General features: G+C 42.2%; 1 long non-coding RNA gene across 1 annotated transcript; it reads left to right on the top strand.

Moving 5' to 3' along the window:
• The first annotated feature begins 9,337 nt into the window (after window positions 1–9,337).
• Window positions 9,338–23,451, top strand: LOC140703015 (uncharacterized). The gene is made up of 2 exons (XR_012082299.2): window positions 9,338–9,849; window positions 23,218–23,451. It is a non-coding gene; the product is annotated as an uncharacterized LOC140703015 (long non-coding RNA).
• Window positions 23,452–25,220: the final 1,769 nt, after the last annotated feature.

Genomic DNA, 25,220 nt, shown 5'->3' with positions numbered 1-25,220 from the left:
CTCGCCGGCTCTCCCCCAAGACAGCGCCTCTTGCACCTTCCATCCAGAACTGCAGCCTGCCAGCCAGCAGACAGGTGGGCTGGCTGGCAGGTTGCTATTCTGGATAGAGGGTGCAAGAGGCGCTCTCTTGGGAGAGAGCCGGTGAGCGAGGCAAGGCTTTTTTTGACTCTTGACAGCAGAGGACACGTGGGTGCTTCAGGAAGGCAGGCAAGGCGGGGGCCACAAACTATCGTCTGGCGGGCCACAAATGGCCCCCGGGCCACATGTTTGAGACCCCTGTTCTAAAGGGAGGTGACAAAACTGGTGTTGCATATAACTAGTTTATGCTTTACTATTCCCTCTTCTAGTCTTTACGACAAAGTTCCTTTCTGGGGGATGAACTTATCCCCCATCCAATGTTATTGAACTCTAACCCATCATCCCCAGCCAGTAAAGCCAGTGGAGGAGCATGCTGGATGTTACAGGCCAAACACACTTGCCCACCAAAAAACCTAAAATATGATAGTGCTGGATTTGAGAAGCAGAACAGGCTGGGCCAAACAATGATGGCAGAGATTCACCTGACTAATCTGAGAAGAGAGCACTCATCTGTCGAAGAAGAATCGCTATAGATTTGAAAAGATCCTTGGCACTTCTCAGTGGTGGGATTCTTATTCCTTCTGGTGGTTTTTCGGGATTGATACTCTCCATGTCTGTAGGCATTCCTGGCAATCCTTTTCCCATTTATTTCCACAGAGTTGTGTGGGCACTCAGGATGGAGAATTAACAGTAACAGCTGCTGGGCATTTGATTGGAGGAGTGTGGGGAAAAGGAGATAGAAAGTAGTGTTGGAATATGTGGCATTTATATTGGCAGAGTTCAGTGGGGTGATGCTGATCTTATGGCTCTTAAAAAGGAATAGCTACTAGCAAACCTCCAAGCTATGTTAGTCCGTGTGAACACTGTGGAACCTCAAAGACTAATTAGTTTTATTTAGCTTGAGTTTTCATGACCTGTATCCCCTTACTTCAGATACATCTGAGGAAACAGTCCATGAAGCTTGTGCCAGATTCATTCATTCATTCATTCATTCATTCATTCATTCATTCATTCAAACTTGTATACCACCCCATAGTGCAATGCACTCTCTGGGTGATTTACAGCAAAGCATACAAACAAAAGAAATACAAAGAAATATAGAAATACAAATCAATAAACAACCGATTAATAAAACCACTGAATAACTAACAGACCTTCAGATAAATAAACAATTTAAGATGATATTGGATACCACAGGCACGTTAATTAATAAAAGGCACCTTCCAACAGTTCCATTTTTACTAACTTCCTAAAAATTTCAAAAGACGGTGCCTGCCAATCTTCTCCTGGAAGTTTATTCCAGAGGTGTGAGGCCACAACTGAACAAGCCTGAGTTTTGATGTTTGTTTTTAATGTCCTGGACTGCGAAGAAGAGTGGGTGGGGCAGGTTGCTGTTTTGTAGGAAAGACGTTCTAACAGGTATCAAGGTCCTAAACCATTTAGGACTTTATAAGTGGGGACTAGCATGGAAACTAACGGGGAACCAATGGAAATGTTCCAAAACTGGAGATATCTGGTCATATCTGTTGGTACCTGAGATCAGTCATGTCCCTGCATTTTAGATCTGCTGAAGAGAAGCTTTAGCCAGAAATTAAACATGTGGACGTTGGTGCGTGCTCTTATGGCGATTAGGCCAGCCTCCAAACGAAGGGCTACATTGGGTGTACAGGGGGATACAGTCAAAATAGATTGCAAAATTTTGGCTTGAACTACCTCAAGTGGATGTAGGTCAGATAAAGCAAACAATTGGCACCCGTAGAGCATTTGAGCAACAACTTTAGCCTTGAAAACCTGAATGGCTGAGGGGATATGGTGACCCCCTTTGGTGTGAAAAAATCTTGTTAATGCCGCTGCACTTTTATGAGCATTCAGTGCTGCATGCTTTATGTGGGGGGGGCAGGAACCCGAGGCGTAAAACATTATGCCCAAATATTTGTAGCTGGAAACCTGCTCCATGGGATGACCATTGACAGTCCAATTGTGCTTTACTCTTCTACTGACCACGAGAACTTTGGTCTTCTGGTAATTAATTACTAACTGCTCTCGATTACAGTAAGAAGAAAGCTCCCTCAAGAGTCTTCTCAGTCCCACACATGTTAATGAGAGCAGAACCGCATTGTGTGCATAAAGCAGCATTGATACACGCCGTAAGTGCAGCTTGGGGGGTGAAATTCAGGCTTAGAGAAATCCCCGACTATGTTTTTAATATAGAAGTTAAACAAGGTGGGCACCAGTATACAACCCTGCTTGGCCCCATTGAAAACTGGGATTGGATTGGATAGAATTCCAGCTGAATTACAGAGGACTCTCAGGTGGGTATTTTATACAGTCGTCTCATTAGCAGAAGCAGTCGTCTCTCTATGTTCGTAGATTTAAATTTGGCCCAAAGTTTATTTCTTGGGATAAGATTGAAGGCAGACTTAAAATCAATAAAGGCTGCATACAAGGCGCCTCCTTATTGATTGATTGATTGATTGATTGATTGATTGATTGATTGATTCATTCATTCATTCATTCATTCATTCATTCATTCATTCATTCATTCATTCATTCATTCAATTTTTACCCCACCCCTCTAGACAGTGTGTACTCGGGGCGGCTTACATAGGTTAAAACACATCAAAAAACATAAATAAAAATACAATTCTCCTTGGGGGAGGAGTATCTATGAGCTAGGTGTTGTAGGATAAAGTCCAAGGTAGACTTTCCTGGTCTAAATCCTGCCTGCACATCAGTCAGTATATTTTCTGCTTGAAGCGAGTCCGAAATATAGATTTTATAGAGGAGATCCTTATCCACAGAGGTGGAGGAGGAAGCAGTTTGTGTGAGTGTAGCAAGCTCCATACAAAAAACTGCTTACTGGAGAAGACAAGAAGGGGGAAGGATGCTGACCATCGCCTAGCCAGCTCTCTGCCATTCCCACCTCTTCCAGCACTGACACAGGTTACTTGTTTCATGCATTGGTACTTTGAATTTCAACAAGCAGCCCATGTCAGCAGCGGTAAGCTTTCTGCTGCAGTCCACTGGTGGTGCATACTGACTAAGTTTGTATATGGGCTATCCCTCATACATTTTCCAACTTGCTAGTTCCATTATTGCTTTCTCGCACATGTATCAATGGGAACACTGTAGTAGTTATCATGTACGTGTAAAATATTACTTTAGCTCAAGGTCCCAAAATAGCCGGCTTTGTGATACTTAGAGGCCCAACAATGACTTCCTTCAAGAAATCCAATTAGGAAGCTTTCAAAAATTTGCAGCTTTGAGAAATTTTTGAAGCTAATAAAAACATTACAAATTAAAGGGGTTGGAAGCTCTTGTCAAATTTGTAGTGCTGCCTTATACCTTCCCCCTACCCCAGAATTTGTGTTGATGACAATGCTTTTTAACTTCTACCTGTCCTGTCATTAAGCATTTTTTTGTAACCACCTTCTTAAGGAAAATCACACACCCCGTAGTAATATGTTCTGCAGGCCCTTACAAGCAGTTCAGCCTTGCTATGGCAGTACAAAGGACTTCTGTTTATCATCAAACATTTCATGAATCCCATTATGTGTGAAAGAATTATTATCTATCCCACTGCAGCAAAAACACTTTTCCCTATAATGGAATTTTTACTCTGGAAATTTATTTTAGTATTAAAAGGTTCCACTTTATACTGTCTACAGTTCAATCAGTGATCTAAAAGGCACTTACATGCTTTGAACAAGATACATAAAAAGCTTTTATTGCAAATGCTTTGCGGTATCTACCAATTTTGTCATTGATCTGTTTCCATGTAAGGCAGTCCTGGAAGCTGCCCATGCTGTATAAAATCACATGGTGGTTTTTCATCTCCAGCCGGTGATTAAAGCGCATTACGGAGGTTTGAGCATTTTCTTGTGGCCATTAGCATACCTCTAAACATCACTGTATTAAATGCTCGTGGTGTTCTTAATATATGCTATTTAAAAACATGAACCCCCAAAATCTATAAACTTATTATTTATAACATGGAGCTGGGAGGATGTAAAGCTCTTGAATGAAGTGAGTTTGGCCTTTCTGATAAAGCTTTGCTGATCAAAGAATGAGTTTTTTGAAGTAATTAGGATAAGGCACGATGCAGTACTGTGGGAGAGATTTTTTTTATTTAAAATATGGTCTTTTCCGACTAACAGGCGCAATCTAAGCCACTGAGGTGCCTAAAAGCTAAGGGAAATTCCTGTTTCTTGGATTGTGCCTGCAGAGTTTATGGTCCACCATATCTGCGGCTGGATCCTAGGAGCTGTCACTGAAGTTAAAAAGAGTCATTCCAAGGTAAGCGTTTAGGGGCCATCATTCAACGGCCAGAAGATCTTCACTGCTTTAACAACGCCAAAATGTTTTGCATAAACATCTATTCTATGAGCATCAATTCAAAGCATTTTTTAAAACATACAGTCAGCACACATCATCATCATCATCATCTTAGAACTGCAAAGCTGGAAGGGACTGTATGGATCATAGAGTCCAGTCCCTGATGTGGGAGGCACAGTGAAGAATCAAACACCCAACCTCTGGCTCCAAAGCCAGATACCTAAACCACTGAGCTAGCCAGCAGTTGAATTAATGAGCATGCCTGGCCTATGATTTTATTCTATGTATTGTCTTCTCTCTGTTTTTTCTTTCTCCCACTTGTTAATTTATCTATTTTAAAAGTTAAATGTGCTCTATGGAATTAAGCCGATTTGGCAGTTCATGTATAGTTTGCTAAATCTTCTGGTTTTGCTACCATCTAGGTCTTCTAAAAAAAGGGGGGGTGATGTCAGGAACCTAACAGATGCCTGGTATTTTGGCAGCTTAGAATCTGTTCTGTAGACAAAGTGGATATTCCTCAAGAAGGGGGATGAACATATATCAATGCAGAATTCCTTGCATCAGCCTTCTCTCTACTGACAGCTGCTGGACTATATTGGACTGCAACTTCCAGAATGTCTCCCAAATCAAGAATATCATTGTCCGTGCTAGCAAGATACGGGAGTTGTCATTTCAAAAGTCAGCCCATTTGTGATATTTATGGCCACAGTGATACACATCTCACATACATGAAGTATTTAGCTTACTTGATGCATAGTTCAGTGACTTCTTGACTGCTAATTTAAAATCTTCCTTCCTGACTTTTTAACAATAAGCAAAAGACACATCTCCTCCCCCCTCATCTCTGGGTGTCCCGTTAGTTTATCAGCCTGTGCAAACTTAAAAAGTTAATGCACTGGGAGTTAGCAAAAACATAGCTAATCACCATTGACATCCCCTCATTTCGTATACAAGCACACCAAGAGTTTAATAATAAGCATTATTGTAATCAACCTGTCAATCACAGGTTGAAGTGCTTCATTTTTTTTGACAGAATTACAATAGCATGCCCCTCCCCCAGCCCGCCCCTTTCTATAGCATGAAGATGACAAGGTCAGTTTGTGCTACAAATAAAATAAGAATTAGCAACAATAATAATTATAATCATAACATAAAATATGCTCTCTAAAGATATGTTAAAAGAACTGGGAACTGCCAACATTTTTGCCCTATAAATGATTTGCATTGCAAACACTGTTAAGACCTTTCTGTATGGTTTTACATTCATTGAAAGTTGCCTTATGCCAAGTCAGACCATTAGTTGATTTAGTTCAGTATTGCTAGCTCTGACTGGCAGCAGCTATACCTTGAGCGGTGTCAGCCCCATCATAAGGCAGCAAATGTGGGACATACAGAAGAATAGGTTGCATCCCAGGGACTGAGAGAAGAAAGAATCAATGACAGTGGGCTATACAATGCTGACACAGAGATAGGGACCAAATCCTGCTATAAACCCAGATGCTAACTCTGAACCCCGCCTCTTCCCATTTATTCTCGCAACACAATTACAGGACCTAACAATGTCACCCACAACATCATGGGTACTTTGCCCTGTTCCTCTCGCTTTGTTATCTATGCTATCATTTGACCGTAATGCCCATCTGCACTCTACATAGGACAAACAGGACAAGCTATGTATAAAAGAATTAATAGACACAAAGCGGACATCAGGAAAGCAACGCACAGAGAGCTGTTTCAAATCATTTTAATGTCCCTGGACACTCTGCACAAGATTTGTAAGCTGTCATTCTGAAGAAGAAAAATTATAGGACAAGAATACAGAGAGGCAGATTATATAAAATATATACATATGGTTAAACCTAGAGATGGGGATATTCGTTACGGATACCAATATCCTTATCTCTAGTTAAAACCCATCTCACTGAACTCAATATAAGCCAAGGTTTCCTAAGTCATTATTGAATGTAAAATGTGTTGTATCTGCTGTATTCCAGCTATATTTCCTTACTAATTAACCAGTGACATCTTACAAGCCTCATTGGTAATTAGAGATATTTATTTCCATGTTGTTCCTGCTTTTTATCTATAGCCTGGGATTAAATTAGCCACCAGATATTGTCATTTTTTTTACAGCACAATGTGTCTTGGGATGGGAATTGAATGCCTACAGGGGTTTTAAAGGCCATTGCCGGGTCAACAACATGTGCCCAAATACAGTCTCTGATATGAGGCCATGTATAAAAAATTGCCATGTAGTCTGACTCTTATGTCTGAGGAAGTGGATTTGTCCACAAAAGCTCACATTAAAATATAGCAGTTAGTCTTTAAGGTGGAAGAACATTTATTTATTTATTTATTTATTTATTTATTTATTTATTTATTTATTTATTTATTTAATATCCCGCCTATCTAGTCAATTAAGACCACTCTAGGCGGCTTACAACAAAATATAACAATATAATTAAAAACAATTTTATATAAGGGGGAAAACTTTGGACAAGATGGGACAGACACTAGGAAAAGGAGAGAAGGGGTCTTTCTTTTTTAAATTTTTCTTTTGTATTGGCCTAATATACAGATTAACCCTGCTACTTTTTCTAAAATTATATCATGTGCATGTGTCTTAAGGCATTCAAGGAAGCCTCATGGCACAGTGGTTAAACTGCAGTATTGCAGCCAAAATGCTGCAACCCACTGAGGTTCAGTCCCAGGTGGCCTGCTCAAGGGTCACTCGGCTTTCCATCTTTCCGAGGGAGGGTAAGGTGTAGCCTGCATAATTAAATTGTAAACCACGCAGAGAGTGCTTTAAGTGTTATAGGGTGGTATATAAGCAGCACACTTTGCTTTAACTTGCATGCATGAGGAAGGGAAGCAAGCTAACCTCACTCCACCTCTCCAAAAATAACTCACTCTCTTCACATGGACAGCAATAGTCTGAAGAGAAGAGCATCTTCTACACATGTACTCTCTCTGTGAATGTCCTGCTTTGGACTGATGATCCCTTTCCAGCTCTATAATATTATGTGGCAAGTCTCCACAAATACCACAGGCCCACCTTTTCTGACTGTCACTCTCTGTACGAAGAAAGCAGTGAAAGGAGCATGGGGCTGCCATACTCTCTTTGCTCCTATGATCAGGTTAACCCTATCCTGGCCACATCAGCATAGCATATGTGTGTGTTAACAGTGACTATCAAAACTGACATGTTAACATTATCGCAAAGCGCTTCATCTCCCGCCTTTTTCATCTACTGCAGTATGTAACAAAGTATGCAATTGCAGTTATAGGACAGAGAGGACTAAATATTTCAGAAAGTAAGATTTGCTGTGGAGGTATGGTGTCAAGTATATATGTTGGCTATTTTCGTTTCGTTTAGTCGTGTCCGAATCTTCGTGACCCCATGGACCAGAGCATGCCAGGCCCTCCTGTCTTCCACTGCCTCCCGGAGTTGGGTCAAATTCATGTTGGTTGCTTCGGTGACACTGTCCAACCATCTCATCCTCTGTCGTCCCTTTCTCCTCTTGCCTTTACACTTTCCCAACATTAAGGTCTTTTCCAGGGAGTCCTCTCTTCTCATGAGATGGCCAAAGTATTGGAGCCTCAGCTTCAGGATCTGTCCTTCCAGTGAGCACTCAGGGTTGATTTCCTTCAGAATTGATAGGTTTGTTCTCCTTGCAGTCCAGGGGACTCTCAAGAGCCTCCTCCAGCACCACAATTCAAAGGCATCAATTCTTCGGCGGTCAGCTTTCTTTATGGTCCAGCTCTCACTTCCATATATCACTACAGGAAAAACCATAGCTTTGACTATTCGGACTTTTGTTGGCAAGGTGATATCTCTGCTTTTTAAGATGCTGTCTAGGTTTGTCATCGCTTTCCTCCCAAGAAGCAGGCGTCTTTTAATTTCGTGGCTGCTGTCTCCATCTGCAGTGATTATGGAGCCCAAGAAGGTATATTCCACTTTAAATATGCCTTTACGAAGTTTTGCCTGGGAGGGACTTTGCTGGACTGCGGTTGCTGTCAGTCAGCTCATAGCAGCCAATTGTTCCTTCTGTACCTCAGATCCTTTCACCTACCTTTTTGTAGTCAAGAGGGTCCTATCAGTGTGTGAGAGTTAAGGAGTCTGAAGTGGACACTTAGAGGGATGTGTTTTGTGAGCAATGCAACTAGTCAGTTACGTAATAATTAAGTAAATTAAGTAGTTAAGCTCAGTAATGTAACAAGTTAACATTTCCACAAAATATGATGTTTGTTTCATTATATAAGAAGAACTGTGAGTAAAATGAAAGCTTTTATTCTTGTTCATACCAGAATCTGTGAGTGAATGTATTGAAACAAATGCTAGTTGAGGTAAACTAACAAATAAGGGAGATTGTAGTTCAATCTGTTCTATAAGTTTCTGCCAAACTATTTTATCTGCTGCGTAATCAGAAGAAGTGGTTTATTATTATTATTTTTAATTAAGACCACACTCATTTTTCCTCACAAACTCTCCCAAAGAAACCCAACAATATATTTCAGGCTGAGGCACCATTAAGGCATTGAGTTGATGGCCAGTATCTGTTCACTTGTTCCTCTTATGCAACTGCCCATAGCACAGGTGGTTTATGAATTACAGGGCTTGCCTAAGGAGGTATCCTGTACCTCCTTACGCAAGCAGAAACTTTGTTAGACTGAGCAGATGCTTTTCCCCATTTTTGTTGGTGTAAAGACTTTCTGGGAACTCCACAGAATGAGCATTATCCCCTACAGAAGCTGAAAAGGATTCTGACCTGCATGTCCAGAGATTCTTTCTTGTTTTCAGCCTCCTTTGATCAGATGACATTTTGGTTAGAGACTGCATCCTTCTGGGATTGGCATAAATTCTCTAAGTGTTGTTTCCTGCTTTAACTAAATAAATATATAGGCTGATTGGACTGCATTCTCTGCAGAGATAATTTGCTTGAAACATAACTATAGAAGCATAAACTCAGCCCACTTATTAACAGATGTAGCCAAGACATGAAACACTTCACACAGAACTAAGTAAACAGTTTCAACACAATTTCTTTTAAACTGTTTTAATTTCCAATAATGTTCTCCAGTTGACCAACAAGACCTTGAAGATGTAGTCAGACGGGGGTGAGCAGTCACATGGAGTTTCAGATGACCTCTAATTATCTTTCATCTTGGGTTGCAGGAGTAAAACATGTCAATCAGTGTTTTTGAAAATCCATTACAGTGGTGCCTTGACTTACGAACGTCCTGACATACGACCATTTCGAGTTGCGACCAGCTCTGGCTGCAAAATTTTGCTTCGACCTGCGGCTGGAGTGTTGCGTTGCAAACAAAATAGGCAGAGAAAAAGGTGGGGAATTCAAATTACAGGACTAACTGTTGGTCGGCAAAGAGCATTTGCAGAGAGGCTTCAGACAGCCTGGTGCTGCTTTCTGCTTCTGGGTGAGTACATCTACAGGGTTTTGCAGGGTGGGTTTGGGTTTTGGGGGGGGGTTGTTTCTGTGCTGTGATATTGTGTGTGTGTGTGTGTGTGTGTGTATTCAGCCCCATCACATTCTGATGGGGCTGGTTGTGTGTGTGGGGTGGGGGTTTTTTGGATTATTTTTCACCCCCATCGTGTTCCAATGGGGCTTGCAGTTTTTTTGGGGGGGTGATAATATTTTTTAGAACCGATTAATTGCGTTCCTATGCATACCTATGGGAAATGGTGCTTCGACTTGCAACCATTTCGAGTTACGCCCATCTTCTGGAACGGATTATGGTCATAAGTTGAGGCACCACTGTATTATGTGTAAAATCTAAAATATGATCAATTTATGCTTTTATGAGGTAACAAATGACATCCATCTATTAATCTTCAAGTGTGTCTCTGTGTGTGCATGTATGTACATAAGTATGCACTATTTCCTACTATGTCAAACTGCTTTATTATTATTAATTCCATTTTATTTATTTCTAATATTACATGCAATTTAAAAATAGGTTTATTTTCACAATAACCAAGAGATTGCTTTCCTGGTTAGGAAGTCAAGGGAAAAACTGTGCTTTGACAACTTTGTAGAAAATAGAAATCCTGTCCCCAGCAGGGTCAATGTCACATCAGAACCAAGCCAGTAATAGGAAGGAGTTATTACTATCTGATGACTGTTTTGGTGGTCTCTTGGAAATAATGCAGTCATCCCATTCCAGATTACTCTGTAGACAGATGTCCCTTCTCACACCAACAACTGTCACTGTTGGCAGCCCCACTGCTGTCCACAAAAGAGGCTGGGAACTGAATCGACCAGAGACTTTATTATTTATCACCTCATTTTTATGACAATGTAAGTTTATCCTGATCAGGACAAGGGGCTATCCAACATCTTAGAAACATCATAGGTCCCTTTCCAATTTTCCTTCCTTCCTTCCTTGAAAATCTCCATCCCTTTTAGTTAGAAATAAAAAAGGGCAACATGCAAGAAATATTCTGCCCAGTTATTCCATGAGAATAACTGTCCTCAACTAAGAGTTTTCTGGTTGTTGTGGGTTTTTCGGGCTCTTTGGCCGTGTTCTGAAGGTTCTTCTTCCTAACTTTTCGCCAGTCTCTGTGGCTGGCATTTCAGAGGACAGCACTCTGTGCTCTGGTGTAGTTTGCTTGGGAGTGGAGTATTTGTGGCTGTGAGGTAGGCTTTTGTCCTTTTCTGGAGATGGGTGATTAGTGTGTCTTGTTGTGGGTGTAACTGTTGTGATAAGGAGCAGAGATTGTCACTGTGGTTGATGGGTGTCATTAGCTGGTCTTTTGTGTGTAGTGATCCCCGGTCCTTGTGGCTGGGTAGAGTTCGTTGACCTTTTGCACTCTGTATTTTTGAGAGCTGGGAGCCAAGTTTTATTGAGTTTCAAACTTTCCTCTTTTTTGTTGTAGTTCTGCTGGTGATTGTGGATTTCAATGGCTTCCCTGTGCAGTCTGACATAGTGATTTCTGGTGTTGTCCAGTATTTCAGTATTTTGAAATAGAATTTCATGTCCAGCTTGTTTTAGGGCATGTTCAGCTACTGCAGATTTTTCTGGTTGTTTTAGTCTGCAGTGTCTCTTATGTTCTTTGATTCTGGTGTGGATGCTTCGTTTTGTGGTTCTAATATATACCTGGCCACAACTGCAAGGTATCCGGTATACTCCTGCAGTGGTGAGGGGGTCCCTTCTGTCCTTTGCTGACCGTAACATTTGTTGTATTTTTGTGGTGGGCTTAAATAATGTTTGTAGGTTGTGTTTTTCAAAAGTTTCCCCATGTAGTCCGTGACCCCTTTGATGTATGATGTATGAGATGCCGACCAGAGAGACTGGCAAAACGTTAGGAAGAACAACCTTCAGAAAACAGCCAAAGAGCCCAAAAAACCCACAACAATCATTAGATCCTGGCCGTGAAAGCCTTCGCGAATACATTAAGAGTTTTCTCCTTGCTTTGATGAACACAAAGAAACTGGAACAGAGGAAGGGGTGATCACATGGATGTGTGGCTCCTACTCATTAATTTATTAAAATGTAATAAATTAAAATTGTGCTTGTAAATTACAGCCTAACTTAAGTTCCATTGATTTTAATGTGAGAATCTGGGATGCGACCCAACGCGAGAAATGTATCATTTGGCTACTGCATCTCCTTTCGCCCATTCCCTGGAAATAGCTCACAAAGCCATGTTTCTTAGCGTTTTTAAAATCTGTGCCCATTTTTGAGCGTCATAAATGCTCCTCTTTCAAATGGGCTTCCTTGTCTAATTTTTTTTTACTGGAGACGTGAAATATTGTGACTTGCATTGGGAATGGTACTTAATCTAGCATCACCCCTGTAAAGATGGGAGGAAGACAAGTAGAAGGAACAGGGGAGCAACCTCAAACCTGCTGTGTTGTCACATTTTGAGGAGAGGGAAGTAACACACATTACCATCTAAAGAGGAGGTTACACAATAGAAGACCACCCATTATTAGGTCTGGGGTGAGTGGCCAGCACAACTACATTAAAAGTATCTCTGAACCAGGTATGATGTTGTAGTCACAAATGTTGTCATCCTCAGTAATGACAAAAAAGAGCATCTCAAAACATTAAAACAGACGATTGGAATAAATGGTCAACTGGACGAGAATTTTCTCTCCTGCAAGACAGCAAAATGTCTTGTTTTCACAGCAGCCCTAGAGGGAAAAGACCCATGTTTTGGTATTAAAAACCTATATTTTGCCATTTTTAAAAGTTGTATTCAAGGTTTTCTGCACAAAATTATACCTTTTCTTGCACACAAAACACTTCTGCAATTTTTTTAAGGGACAAAATGCAGAAAAGAAAAATGCACAAATATGAAAGAGTTGGGAGAAAATCTTTTGAAATGTATCTTTCCCTACAAGAACAACATTAACTAAGATTTACATCTGTGGTCTCAACGTACCCCAAGTGCCTGTAACTCTCACCCACGACAGAACAACTTGACTACACCTTCCAATTAAACATAAACTAAAATCTCCTACAGGTCTAGTTTTGAAAATTAACCATTGCCCTCTATTCCCCGACAAGCCTTAGCACCTCCCAGAATTAGGAGTTAAAAAGCTAGGGATGCAGCTGTTCTCTGTCTCCCAAGGAAATCTCAGGATTTTCCAGGTTGAGATCATATACAGTGGACCCTTGACTTACAGACGGCTTGACTTACAGACTTTTTGAGTTACAGGCTTCTCTGGCCACAAAATTTAGGTTTGACTTGCAGCCTGAGAATTGACTTACAGACCAGAAAAAAATCAAAATGGAACAAAAACGGCCTGTTACGGGATTAATCGGTTTTCAATGCACTGTAGGTCAATGGAGACTTGACCTACAGACTTTTTGACTTGAGAACCGCCTTCCAATACGGATTAAGTTCTCAAGTCAAGACCCCACTGTATCACAAACTTACAATATAAATTGCAGTGGGGCCCACCTAGTTCAGGACTAGAGTAGGGGAAAGAATAAGAGCCATTAAACCCCATCTAATTTGTACTTCTAGAGGAAAGATAGGCAGGAACCAAATGGCAAGCCATAAAAAAATAACAAACCGGGTTGTTTTGTGGGCCAGCTCATGACCGAATTCGGGGATCGCATTTTGTTGAAGCAAAATGAAACACTGGAACTTCCCCCCCCCCTCGATGCTTTGTTTGGTTTGGCAAAAAGGGATTCCAGCCCACCCCGTTCCCACTGCCCCCATCGTCTCCAGGATACAAGGCCACTGCTCCTGAGCATGCGCTGACTCCCCAGCCGAAAAGCCGGGGCATGCGCAAAGGCAGTGGCTGGCTGCTGGCCGGGAAGCTGGGCCTGCTGCCTCTGAAGATGACAACAGCTGCAGCAGCCAGTAGGGAAGTGACCAGGACAGGGTGAGAGCGGGAGCAGGTAAGTGTCCCCCCCCCCCCCCATAGGCACTGACCAGAAAAACGAACCATGAACCACTTTGTTTTTCCAGGGGTTTGTGGTGGTTTGTGGTTAGCCATGAACCATTACGAACCACCAGTTTTCTGATTCATGCACATCTCTAGAGTGCTGATCTGAACAGGGTGCAGTGGGGGCTGCTCTTGTTGTTATCCGGTTGCTTCTAGTTTATAGCAGCTCTATGAGTTAATTAGTTCTCAGGTTGATCTAGTGGACAGAGTGACAAACTAGAACTCAGGCGACCTGGGTTCAAATCCCTGCCTAGCCAATAAATCATTTGGGAAGCTTGAACTTGTAAAACCACTGCTTAAATGTCTCACTTACCTTAAAAGCCCTGTTAATAACTATGTTCTTTCTAGTTATTTCTGGCTTACGACAGTCCTTTTCAGGATTTTCTAGATGGAGAGTAATCAAAAGTGGCGTACCATTCCCTTTTTCTGGAGGCATCCTGCGACAGTTTAGTTTGCCGAAGGCCGCACAAGCTGGCTCTTCTGAGAGGCACAGTGAGGTTCGAACTTCTAATCTGTGGCTCAGCAGCTGGATGACTAACTCACCGAACTGTCCAGTGAGTCAGTCAAAAGACCTATTAAGGTGGCTATAAGTTAGTTCTGACTTGATGGCACATGGCTCACGTGAGTTAATTATCTCGGAAAGGTCTTCTCATAATAGTCCTAGAGGAAAACAGAAAATATGACTGTACATTCCATTGGACGTTGCTGCCCATCATGGTTCTGCAGTGACTAAGTATCCATGCTTAGATGTAGCATCTGAAAAGTCTCCTAAAGGCTCATAATATGGTCTTCTAATATGGAGTGAGCATAAGGAACCTTGAAGTTCTTCAAGTATCCATACATCTGGTGGCACACAGATTTCCATGTGAGACCTAAGATCCAGTGGTGCCTCGCTTTACGATTGCCTCGCATTATGATGAATCTGCTTAACGACGATCTTTTGTGATCGCAAAACGATAGTCTTAACAGGGGAATTTCGCTTTGCGATGATCGGTTCCCTGCTTCGGGAACCAATTCTTCACAAAACAACGTTTTTGAACAGCTGATCAGCAGTTTCAAAATGGCCACTGGGTGATATAGCTCCCCGCTGTGTTTAGGAACAGATTCCTTGCTATACAGGCAGCGAAAATGACCGCCATATAATCTTCGCTGGACGGTAAGTTTTTACCCCATTGGAACACATTGAACGGGTTTCAATGCGTTTCAATTGGGTTTTTATTTTCACTTTATGATGTTTTCGCTTAACTGTGATTTTCCTGGAACGGATTATCATCGTTAAGCAATGCACCACTGTATTTATAACAATTGCAGATTTTGAAAGAGGCAGCCACCTTACCAGGAAGTGTCTCTCCTTCAGTCCCTATGTCCCCCTGTAAGAATGACATGCAGAGTTTGTATTATCTTTATTCTTCAAAGCTACTATAGCAATAAAATGGGTACTCAACTGTCACCAAAATTCTGTTGAGTTTTATGTCCAATGGAATACATCCAGCGTAAATCTCAGTGGTGAATTGCTGCAGATTATCAAGTTAGCAGAGCCGTTTGCTGTCATGCCACCAAGTGGGCACCAAGTGGCATGAGTGGGTGAGCAACAACAATCACTTATGCCAATTTCTTAGGTTGTGGCCATTTGTGCCATGATTTACAGCAGCTGTGTTACACCAGCACGTGTAACTAATAGGGTTTTGGCTTGTATTATATTTTTCAGCTATTAATGGAATGATTCTGTTTCTGTCAGATGTGTTTATTCTCCACAATATTACAGCAATTTAGAAGTCCTCAACACTTAGGAATGTCTATAAAGGTGTAGATGTCCTTCTTGGAGCAGGGAAATTGTCACGGTGTGTCTATCATGGTGAGATACAGGTTTTTTTGGTGGAGTGATGGATTCATGAGATACAAAAGGCTGTAAACCATGGATTTACAGAAGGAAAGGCAGGGGATGAAACAATCTATGGTGCTATTGTTGTATTTCACATTCCATCATCCCCAACTAATACAGGCAAGTAGTCTGTGAACGTAAGAGTTGTCGTCTAAAGGGCCAACTTTTGTAATGGAACTAGCTGTTTTGGATTTTTGCAGGGTGGAAGGCTCTGGATGATTTCACAACATATTAACCAGCTTGTAATGCTGCTGTTAATATTCCCTTCATGGTTTGAGGAACATGCCTACTGTATTTTCTTTGGGGGGGGGAATGGGCTAACATTTCTTACTTGACATGAGATAAATAAACAGAACTGGCAATATTACTGACGCCATCCCCTAAACGGTTTCTCCCCATCCTCCATGTAATATCAACACATGCTGAAATTTAAATATCACTTCCATCTGTGCTCTCCTCTCTGCTAATAATCAAATTGCAGCCATCAATTCTTCTTCTATGTTGGGGTGGTGATGGGAGGAGAAGGTGGTGGGAAGACACGTAAACTTGCCTGAAAAAGTAAGCATAGCCATTTGAAACCATTTTTGAGCGATCTTGGAATGGAATTCCAATTCTTAAAAGTGTCGACTTGATATCGCGGCAACCTTGTAAACATATAATGTATATTGGCCTATTTTAGCAAACAGCAAAAATAATAATGTACTTTTAAAAAGAGTGTGAAATGCTCCTTCAAAGATATAAAGCAGTGAAGATGAAGTAATATGTGAATATGGCACTTCGCTCCCAACTTAATGAATACTACATTATGCAAACGAATGGTAGAAACGGCAATATTCCACTTTCTGAAAGGAAGAGTGTATTTCTTCCTTCATAATCAACCCAGCGACCACCACCCCACATCTGAGGTGATACAGGAGTTTCACTTATAATAATAATAATTTATTGTCATTGTAAGTATATACACATACAACTTATGATGAACTGTCTCTTCATCGTTGCTCCAGCCCCATAAGGACAACCCCTCTCCTGCATCTGCCAACCACGGTCCGGGTAGACCCCCATCTTCTGTAACTCAGCAAGATGCCATGCCTTTTTCCTCTCTAGTTCCCTGACAATGGCTTCTCTTTCCTCTCTTAACCTACGTCTCCATTCTTTATCTTCCGTCTCTCCCCAATACGAGGGATGGGGTTTTAAGCCTTGCTGCCTTCTCCTCTCCGCCTTTCACCTGCTCCCACTCTAGGCCCTGATCCACCTCTAGTAAACAGGATATCTACAAGCATCTGATGGTATCAGTGAGCATTCAGGTGCATTTTAGATGTGCCAGATGTTGTGAGGGTTCACCTGTCCTATCCTCCCCTGTTCCAAATAAACCATGAGGCATTTTTAAACCAACAAACTCGTCTTCATTTATTAAAGGTGGTATGGGTGCAGAAACATCCAATAAACTAGGAATGAACTTCTCCTGAGGGAGCAATGGCTCAGACAGGGGAAACCAGTCTTCCTTTTCAAACGGGTTAGTTGACTTCGGAGCCCATGGACCAGCCTGAACCCTTACAGGTTCTTCGAGCACAATGTCTTCAGGATCTGGGATTAATAGAGGGATGGTCTCCTCATCCCCACTCCCTCCCCAGAACGTGGATCCTTCACCAAACCGAGTGTCCCAGGGCCCAGGAAGCACCCCATCTTTCTCAACTCCTCCATATGCCCTTTTTGCCTCACGTTCTCTTTCCACGGCCTCTTTCTCTTCCCTCAGCTTGCACCTCCACTCACGGGTCTCGGTCTCTCCCCAATAGGACGGGCGCTGGGGAAGTCCCTTCTTTCTCCAGTTGTCAGCCTCTTGCTTCGGTACGCGGACCTGCTCCCACTTCCCAGTCCATGGGCCCTGCATCCACACCATCTCCCATCCACCCGGGATAATGTCCCACCAAAACCAGTGTTGTCTGGGTTGCCACAGATAACCCTTTCAATCCCTTTTCCAAGTCAGTGGTGTCGACGGCTTGATGTATCAACTTGGGAGGGAAGGGACGTGGAGCAGTCTGAGTGCCTACAGTCGCCTTGGGGTGGGACAGCACTCCCATCAGTACCTCTTGACCCGAGGTTCGGGTTCCACAGGTGTCCAGAACAATCATCTGACTCTGGGATAGAGTAGACATGGTCTAGAGCAGTGGTTTTTAACCTTTGTTACTCAGATGTTTTTGAACTGCAACTCCCAGAAACCCCAGCCAGCACAGTTGGTGGTGAAGGCTTCTGGGAGTTGCAGTCCAAAACTCCTGAGTAACCCAAGGTTAAGAACCAGTGGTCTAGAGGGGCGGGGTATAAATGTAATAAATAAATAAAATAAATAAATAAGGTCATACATCTATTCAGCCCTCATCTAGAGCACTATGTCCAGTTCTAGACACCACACTTTAAGAAAGATGCCAACACACTGGAGCAGGTTCAGAGGAGGGCAACAAGGACGATCAGGGGACTGATGACCAAGCCCTGTGAGGAACAACTGAAAGAACTGGACATGATTACCCTTGAGAAAAGAAGACTGAGGGGAGATGTGATAGCACTTTTCAAATACTTGACAGGTAGTTATATAGAAGAGGGACAGGACCTGTTCTCAATCACCCCAGAGTGTACGAAACATAATAATGGGTTCGGGTTACAAAAAGGCAGATTTCGGTTGAATATCAGGAGAAACTTCCTAACTGTTAGAGCAGTGAGACAGTGGAACCAGCTATCTCAGGAGGTGGTGAGTACTGTACTCCAATGTTGGAGGCTTTCAAGAGAAAAATTAGACAAGCATCTGTCAGATCTGCTTTGATTTGGATTCCTGCATTGAGCAGAGGGTTGGACTCTGCTCAGGCCCTTTCCACCTTAATGATTCTATGATTCTTATTCTAGAATGGGTGCATAGTCCATTTCAAAACATATTTTATGGAGGGCCAGAGGTTACAATTATTACTGTTTGCGATTGTTACTCCTCAGATCCTCCCCAGTCCCCAGTACCAGTAACCCTGCAGATGGACCTTTGACTAACAGCACTTCTATTCTGTGTTGCACTAAGATTTGGGGATGCAGGAAGATGCCTGAGCACTAACTTGTTAAACTGTGGAACTCACTGCAACACTAGTGAGGTTTAAAAAGGGACCGGATAATTAATGGGAAATAAGGTTATCAATAGCTGGCTGGATAGCTTGCTGGTTTAGGTATTTGGCTGCAAACACCTCTCAAGGTGTGTATGTTTGTCAAATGTCTGCAGAGTTTTCTTAACTTGCAGCAATTCATGTCTAAAAGCTAATCAATTTGCATAACTGTACAACAGGATTTCAGCTGATGTTCTTTCATGACAGTCCTGCAAAACGCCACCCTGAGAACATCAGACACTGGAACCAGATTTCAAGGCAAGGGAGAAGTGATATGGAAGAGCAGTTAGTTCGCCATTTGTGTGTTGTTGTTTCTGTTGAAAACAGAGCCAGCCCTGTCATTAGACAGAGTGAGGCAGTTACATATGATGCCTTTTGAGAGGATCTCTCTGGAAGGGACTTTTTTGGACAGGGGTTGAATGTCAGTCAACTCAGTAGCAGCCAATTGTTCCCTCTCTGTCTCGGATACTTTTCCCCATCTTTTTTCCTATCAGGCAAGTCTGTCAGAAATATGGAGTCTGAAGACAGAGTGAAGTGTTTTGTCAGTTATGTAATCAGTCAGTTAGTTAGTAATGAAGCTAGCTAGCCGGTTAAACTCAGTGACGTAACTAGTTATTATCTTTTTCTACACAATGTGATGTTTGTTTTTTATCTATGAAGAACTGTAAGTAAAAGGAAACATTTTATTCTTTCTCATTACCAGTCTTTCTGTGTGAATTATTGAGACAATAAGTGCCAGTTGAGAAGAACTAATTTAAAAAAGGGTTAGTCTACTATGGGGAGACTTGAAGTCAGTCAGCTCTGAAGGTCCCCGCTGGAACTTTTATCTGCTGCATAATTATTAATGGAAAGTTTATTTTTTCAAGCTACACTCAATAATTGCCATACACTCTTCCCAATGGATTTCCATGGTTGTGCAGCGACTTGAACCCAGGTTTCCTGAGTCCTAATCTGACACTCTACCCCACTACACCATGCCGGTTCTCCTAAATACATTTACCAATGAGTGAGTCCCACAGTGGATAGTGACTTGTACACCTGGCTGCTAAGCCAGAGGTTTGATTCCCCACTGTGCTTCCCAGGAGTAGAGCCACCCTGTGTGGCCCTGGGCAAAGCTGCACAGTCCCAGAATGCTCAAGAAGAAGGGAATGATAAACCCCTTCTGAGTACTCTGTGCCTAGAAACACAAGGGAAGGGCTGTCATAAGTCAGAATCAACTTGACAGCACATTATAATAGGTCTCATTGATCTTTGTGAGGTAACATGCTGTATTTTTCTCCTGTGAAAACACTGAATGTTATATGCCTCTAAAAACATCCACAATGAAAAAGAAGTCTTTAAATTAAGGAACCTGACCAGTCCTGCCATTAGACTGAAGCAGCTCCCTCGAGCACCCTATTTTAGGAATGATGGAAACACAGTAAAATTGTTAAATCATTTTAAAAAATATTATTGGATTTTTATTAAAAAATTTATAGAATTACCAAAAAAAAAAAAAAGGTAGCACAAAACAGTAAAGATCATTGTAATAAAAGAAGTTAGGCCTGAACCAGACAGAATGAATAGGTAAGAGAAGGAGACAGATAGTAACTCGAAATACAGAAAAGTAGGAGGGTTGCAGAAACAAAGAAAAGGACAAAAATGGAAGAAGGTGAATCAGAACATAATTGTAAAGATCTTTCCAAAAAGAAACATGAGATATGGGAGTAGGTATATTATGTCTTCTTGTTCATATAAATAATTATAGTAAATGGATGCCAGTCATTGTAAAAACAAAAAAACAAAAAAGAATTTTCATTGTTGGAATATATATTTCTGCTACTTGTGGGATTTTCTGCCTTTTGTGCCAGAAATGACATGACCGGCTTTGAAGTGCTATACCCCTTGACTTCAGCAGGCATCGCTTGGTATTCTGCTTCAAGCAGCTGATAATCTTGGGCCAGGCCTTGCTAAGGAAATGGTTGGTAGGAAAAAAATGCAATTTGGCAACACTAATGGGGCGGATGGCTAGACATGAATCCCCTTCTTGCTTCGGGTCCAGAAATGTCTCTCGAGGGAACCGGGCTCTGCCACATAGCTTTGTCTCCTGCCAATCATGCATGCAAGTCAGAAAGGGAATGACAGCGAGGTAGCATTTCTGGGCTTTATCGCTAGAGGGCGGGCTCATGCTACAGCTTCTAGCCTGGTGTGAAAAGAATAGATTTAAGGATGAGAGAGGGGGGGGGAAGCATGTTTTATGGTTGCCTGTTTTTCAGGACAATAATCTACTCACATCAAAGATGCCGTTGACAATAACATTTTTCCTTAAAGTCTCCTTTTTAACATTGACTTCTGAGCGACGTCTGGTCAATAACCCCTTGTGCAAACGGGCTCCCTTCCTTTTTTCCGAGATTTTTAAAACATAAGGACAGAGACACACGTCTCTCTACATGTACACAGAGAGACATGCAGAAACATACGCACATAATCTGAATTTTCCAGCTGCAGGAATGCAATCCGTTACTCAGAAAAAATGAACTTCAACAATAACAACATCAACAATACTGTATTGATAAATAGCATTGAAAAATGTCAATCCCTATTTGCACTTGTAAATTTGAAAAGAAATTACAGTACTGTATCTTCTGCTCTCTCGCTCTCTCTTCAAATTTAGGAGGGCTTCAAAGAAGCTTTTAAAAATTCGGAAAGAACGACAGGCATGAAGTTGTATTTGAAATGATTTGGGTCATGCAAATTCCTTGCATGCCCTTGTCATAGGTGATGAAAATAGTTAAAGCACTACACTGATTTTTTTTTGGGGGGGGAATGTAGATTTTCCTTCCCCTGCTTCATCTTTCTAATAAATGAAATGAAAAAAGTGCTATTATTGAGCCACCTGCTTCTGGCTCTTAATTGGGGCAACTTAATTCTGAAATTGTTTGTTAGCTGCATAATATTGCAGCCATTAAAAACTGTGGAGAAGCCATTAAGTTGTTTAAAACATTGCATCAGATAAGAGGGTACAGCTTAGACTTCGCATTTTGTTTTGATAAAATAACTTTTTTTTTCTTCCTGGAGAAAATGTGCTAAAAAATTATATTTGCTTTACAGGAGAGGGAGAGGAAAGGGAAATTGTGTTAGAGAACCACAGTGATGAAGGGATTTTTTTCCTTCTAAAAAACCAAGATGATTATTCAAGCATTAAAAAAAACACCAAAGTATTCCCAGCAGTTCTTTGAGATGTTCCACCTACATTTTTGTTTTGAATCTATGGATTTTCCCCTTCTGCAGATGGCAGGATACCGGCCAGTGCTTGCGCAGACTCTAGGGCGTATGTGCGAAGCAGCGGGGGAGAGCGCCTGCCTGCCAGCGCAGGTGTGAGTGCTCCCCCACCCCTTTGCGCACGTGCAGGAGTGCCTGCAAGCACGCCCGTGCGCCCACCCACCCCTTCAGGTGGGTGCATGCGTGAAGGGGTGGAGAAGCATTCATGCCAGCGCTGGCATGCATGCACAAAGCAGCTGTGGGGAGGGGAGCATGTGCGGGGGTAGGTGGGACTCGTTTAGCCCTGGAAGGCAGCCCATCTAAGAGAAGGAAAACTCTGATTTCAAACCTCCACTGCCTTGTGGCAATATCCACTGATGGAAAAGCCTTCAGGAGTTAACCTCGAGGCAAAATCCGGAGCCAGAGTCCCGGAGGCAGTTCGTGTCATTCTGCCAACTCCTGCGACGTTGCTGAAACAAGTCGTATTGGCTCTTGCCTTTCCATTGGACTATTTCAGTGACGTGGAGAGGGGGGATTTGCTGCTTGGGTAACAGCCTATCCTCCATATTATTCTACCCAGGCTTCATGCTCTGGAGAGGACACTCCAGCTTCGCATGCAGCGTTCAAACACTAGACGCTGTTCCAAGTCCTCCATACAGAGCATGCTACCATAGTCTCTCGAGACTGAAGGATGCCTATGATGATGGCGGGAGGTCTGTCTCCGTGGCCCGGTCCAGCTCAGGCCACGGCCTGGCACCAGGCCGCAGATTGGAGGTTAATGACCTCTGCTGTAAATCATAGGAAATACTTAAAATTTTGTGTTGTCTTAAAGAAGTAACCTACGTATACCGATAGGGTATATCTATATATTGGGGTGTGTGTGTATGAGAGAGAGAGAGAGAGAGAGAGAGAGACTGACCACTCCACATACCACAGCAATAGATTCTTTACTACCAGTATATATGGAACCTGTGTCCATTATTGTTCTAATTTAATAAACCATTTCTCTATTGTTTCCTAGCCATATGGACAAATTATAAGCATGTCCCACAAAACACATAGTCTCTTTGCCTTTTGTTCATGAAATATGATTCCTTCAGTAATATCTTTGATTCTGTCTCTGCAGATCATGATCTACGGAGAGTGAGTTAACATCATAGTGAACTGATCAGCTGGTGGTGAAGGCTTCTGGGAGTTGCAGTCCAAAAACTCCTGAGTAACCCAAGGTTAAGAACCACTGAGTTGGATCAACGTTTTGGTCAATTAAAATGATGGCCGGTGAACCAAACAGGTGCATTTAAAAAGGAGCATCTTCTCCTGCAACCAGTTCTTGTAAGAATAAAGGCAACTCATCTTGGTAGAGGTGTGTCTCCTTTCCCCCCCACACACACACACAAAGTGAATTCCTCTTCTAAGATGATGTATTCTGCAGGGTGAGAGTGCTTCTTTTAAAACAGGGTTGAACAAAGGATAGTCCGTAAGTTATGTGTAGCTCCTCTCAAAGCCCAACATCCTCTGCCCAAGCCCCCCCCCTTTTAAAAACCCTTGTCACCTTCTAGGGCGCAAGGGAAAACATAGATTTAGGCCTTCCATGGCCTGCTTTATGCCCAAGTGAGTTGTGTGTTTCAAAACTGGAAATGATTTTTAGAGGAAAAGACATGATAGTGAGGAAAAACATGATAGAATTGCCCTCCCTTACATCTCTTCTGAGGTCTGTGGGAGCCAACCTCATGCAATGCAAGCTTCATTAATAAGGTGGGAAAATCCTGAGACCCAAAATGGCTAGGTCCAGCTCTTGTCTTCTGTAAAAGGGGACATCTGGCCCTCTTGTCCATTGTACATATAGCTTCCAATGTAAATTCAGAGTGAGCACTGCTGGATAGCTCAACGATAGCACAGTTCTCCACTGTGTCTTCTTGACAGGGGATGGACCTGATGATCTATAGGGTCCCTTCCAGCTCTGCAGTTCTAAGATGATTGTTGTTGTTATTCCCCCTTTGGGAATTCAGGTTCTGCTTAGTTCAGCACCCATACAGCTCCATACTATCAGTTATCTGGATGCCACAGGAGAGCAGCTCTTAATACTGTGTATCCCCCCACCACAAAAAAAAAAATACAGCATAGTGGGGCTTATTTCCAATCAAATATGCACTGAAAGCATCAGGCTGCATTTCACCTTCATATTAAACCACTCCCTAAAAAAAATAAAAAAAATAAAAAGCCACCAGCCATTTCAGATTGTTTTCAAAGGTGTGATGGTGAGGGAGGGAAAGGGCAACTTGGAGATTGCAGAGAAATTGAGTTCTTCACATCTGTCTTCACGACTGAAGACCTTGGGCAGATTCCACTGCCCGAACGGCCCCTCCTGACTAATGAATTAAATCAGATACAAGTTCAAAGAGAGGATGTTTTAGACCTAATTGATAAATTGAAGATCAATAAGTCACTGGGCCCAGAGGACATCCACCCAACGGATATTAAAGAACTGAGGAATGAAGTTGCTGACCTTTTAACTAAAATATTCCACTTGTCCCTTAAAATGGCCACAGTGCCAGAGGACTGGAGGATACTGCACATCACACCAATCTTTAAAGGGAAGGAGGGGGGACATGGGAAACTACAGGCCAGGGGAGATGGTGGAAAGCCTCATCCAAAATAAAATCTTAAAACACATAGAAGAACAAGCCTTGCTGATGGAAAAACAGCATGGCTTCTGTAAGGGAATTCTTGCCTCAAACCTTTTAAAATTCTTTGAAAAGGTCAACAGGCATGCGGATGTTATTGTCTATCTGGATTTTCAGAAGGCGTTTGACGTGGTCCCCTACCAAATGCTGCTGAGAAAACTCCACAGTCAGGGGATAAGAGGCAGATCCTCTTAAGGACTGAGAATTGGTTGAGAACCAGGAAACAGAGAGTATGTCTCAATGGGCAATTTTCACAATGGACAGAGGTGAAGAGCCGTTGTACAAAATGCTGGTAAGGCCACACGTGGAATATTGCGTACAGTTCTGGTTGCCACACCTCAAAAAGGACATCGTGGAACTGGAAAAGATGCAGAAGAGAGCATCTAAAATGATGACTGGGCTGGGGCAGCACCCTTATGAGGAAAGGCTACAGCGTTTGGGGTTC

Source organism: Pogona vitticeps, chromosome 1 (genome assembly GCF_051106095.1).
Source record: "Pogona vitticeps strain Pit_001003342236 chromosome 1, PviZW2.1, whole genome shotgun sequence".
Classification (NCBI taxonomy): domain Eukaryota; kingdom Metazoa; phylum Chordata; class Lepidosauria; order Squamata; family Agamidae; genus Pogona; species Pogona vitticeps.
The sequence above is the reverse complement of the archived record's forward strand: the minus strand, read 5'-3'. Positions and strand labels throughout refer to the sequence as shown.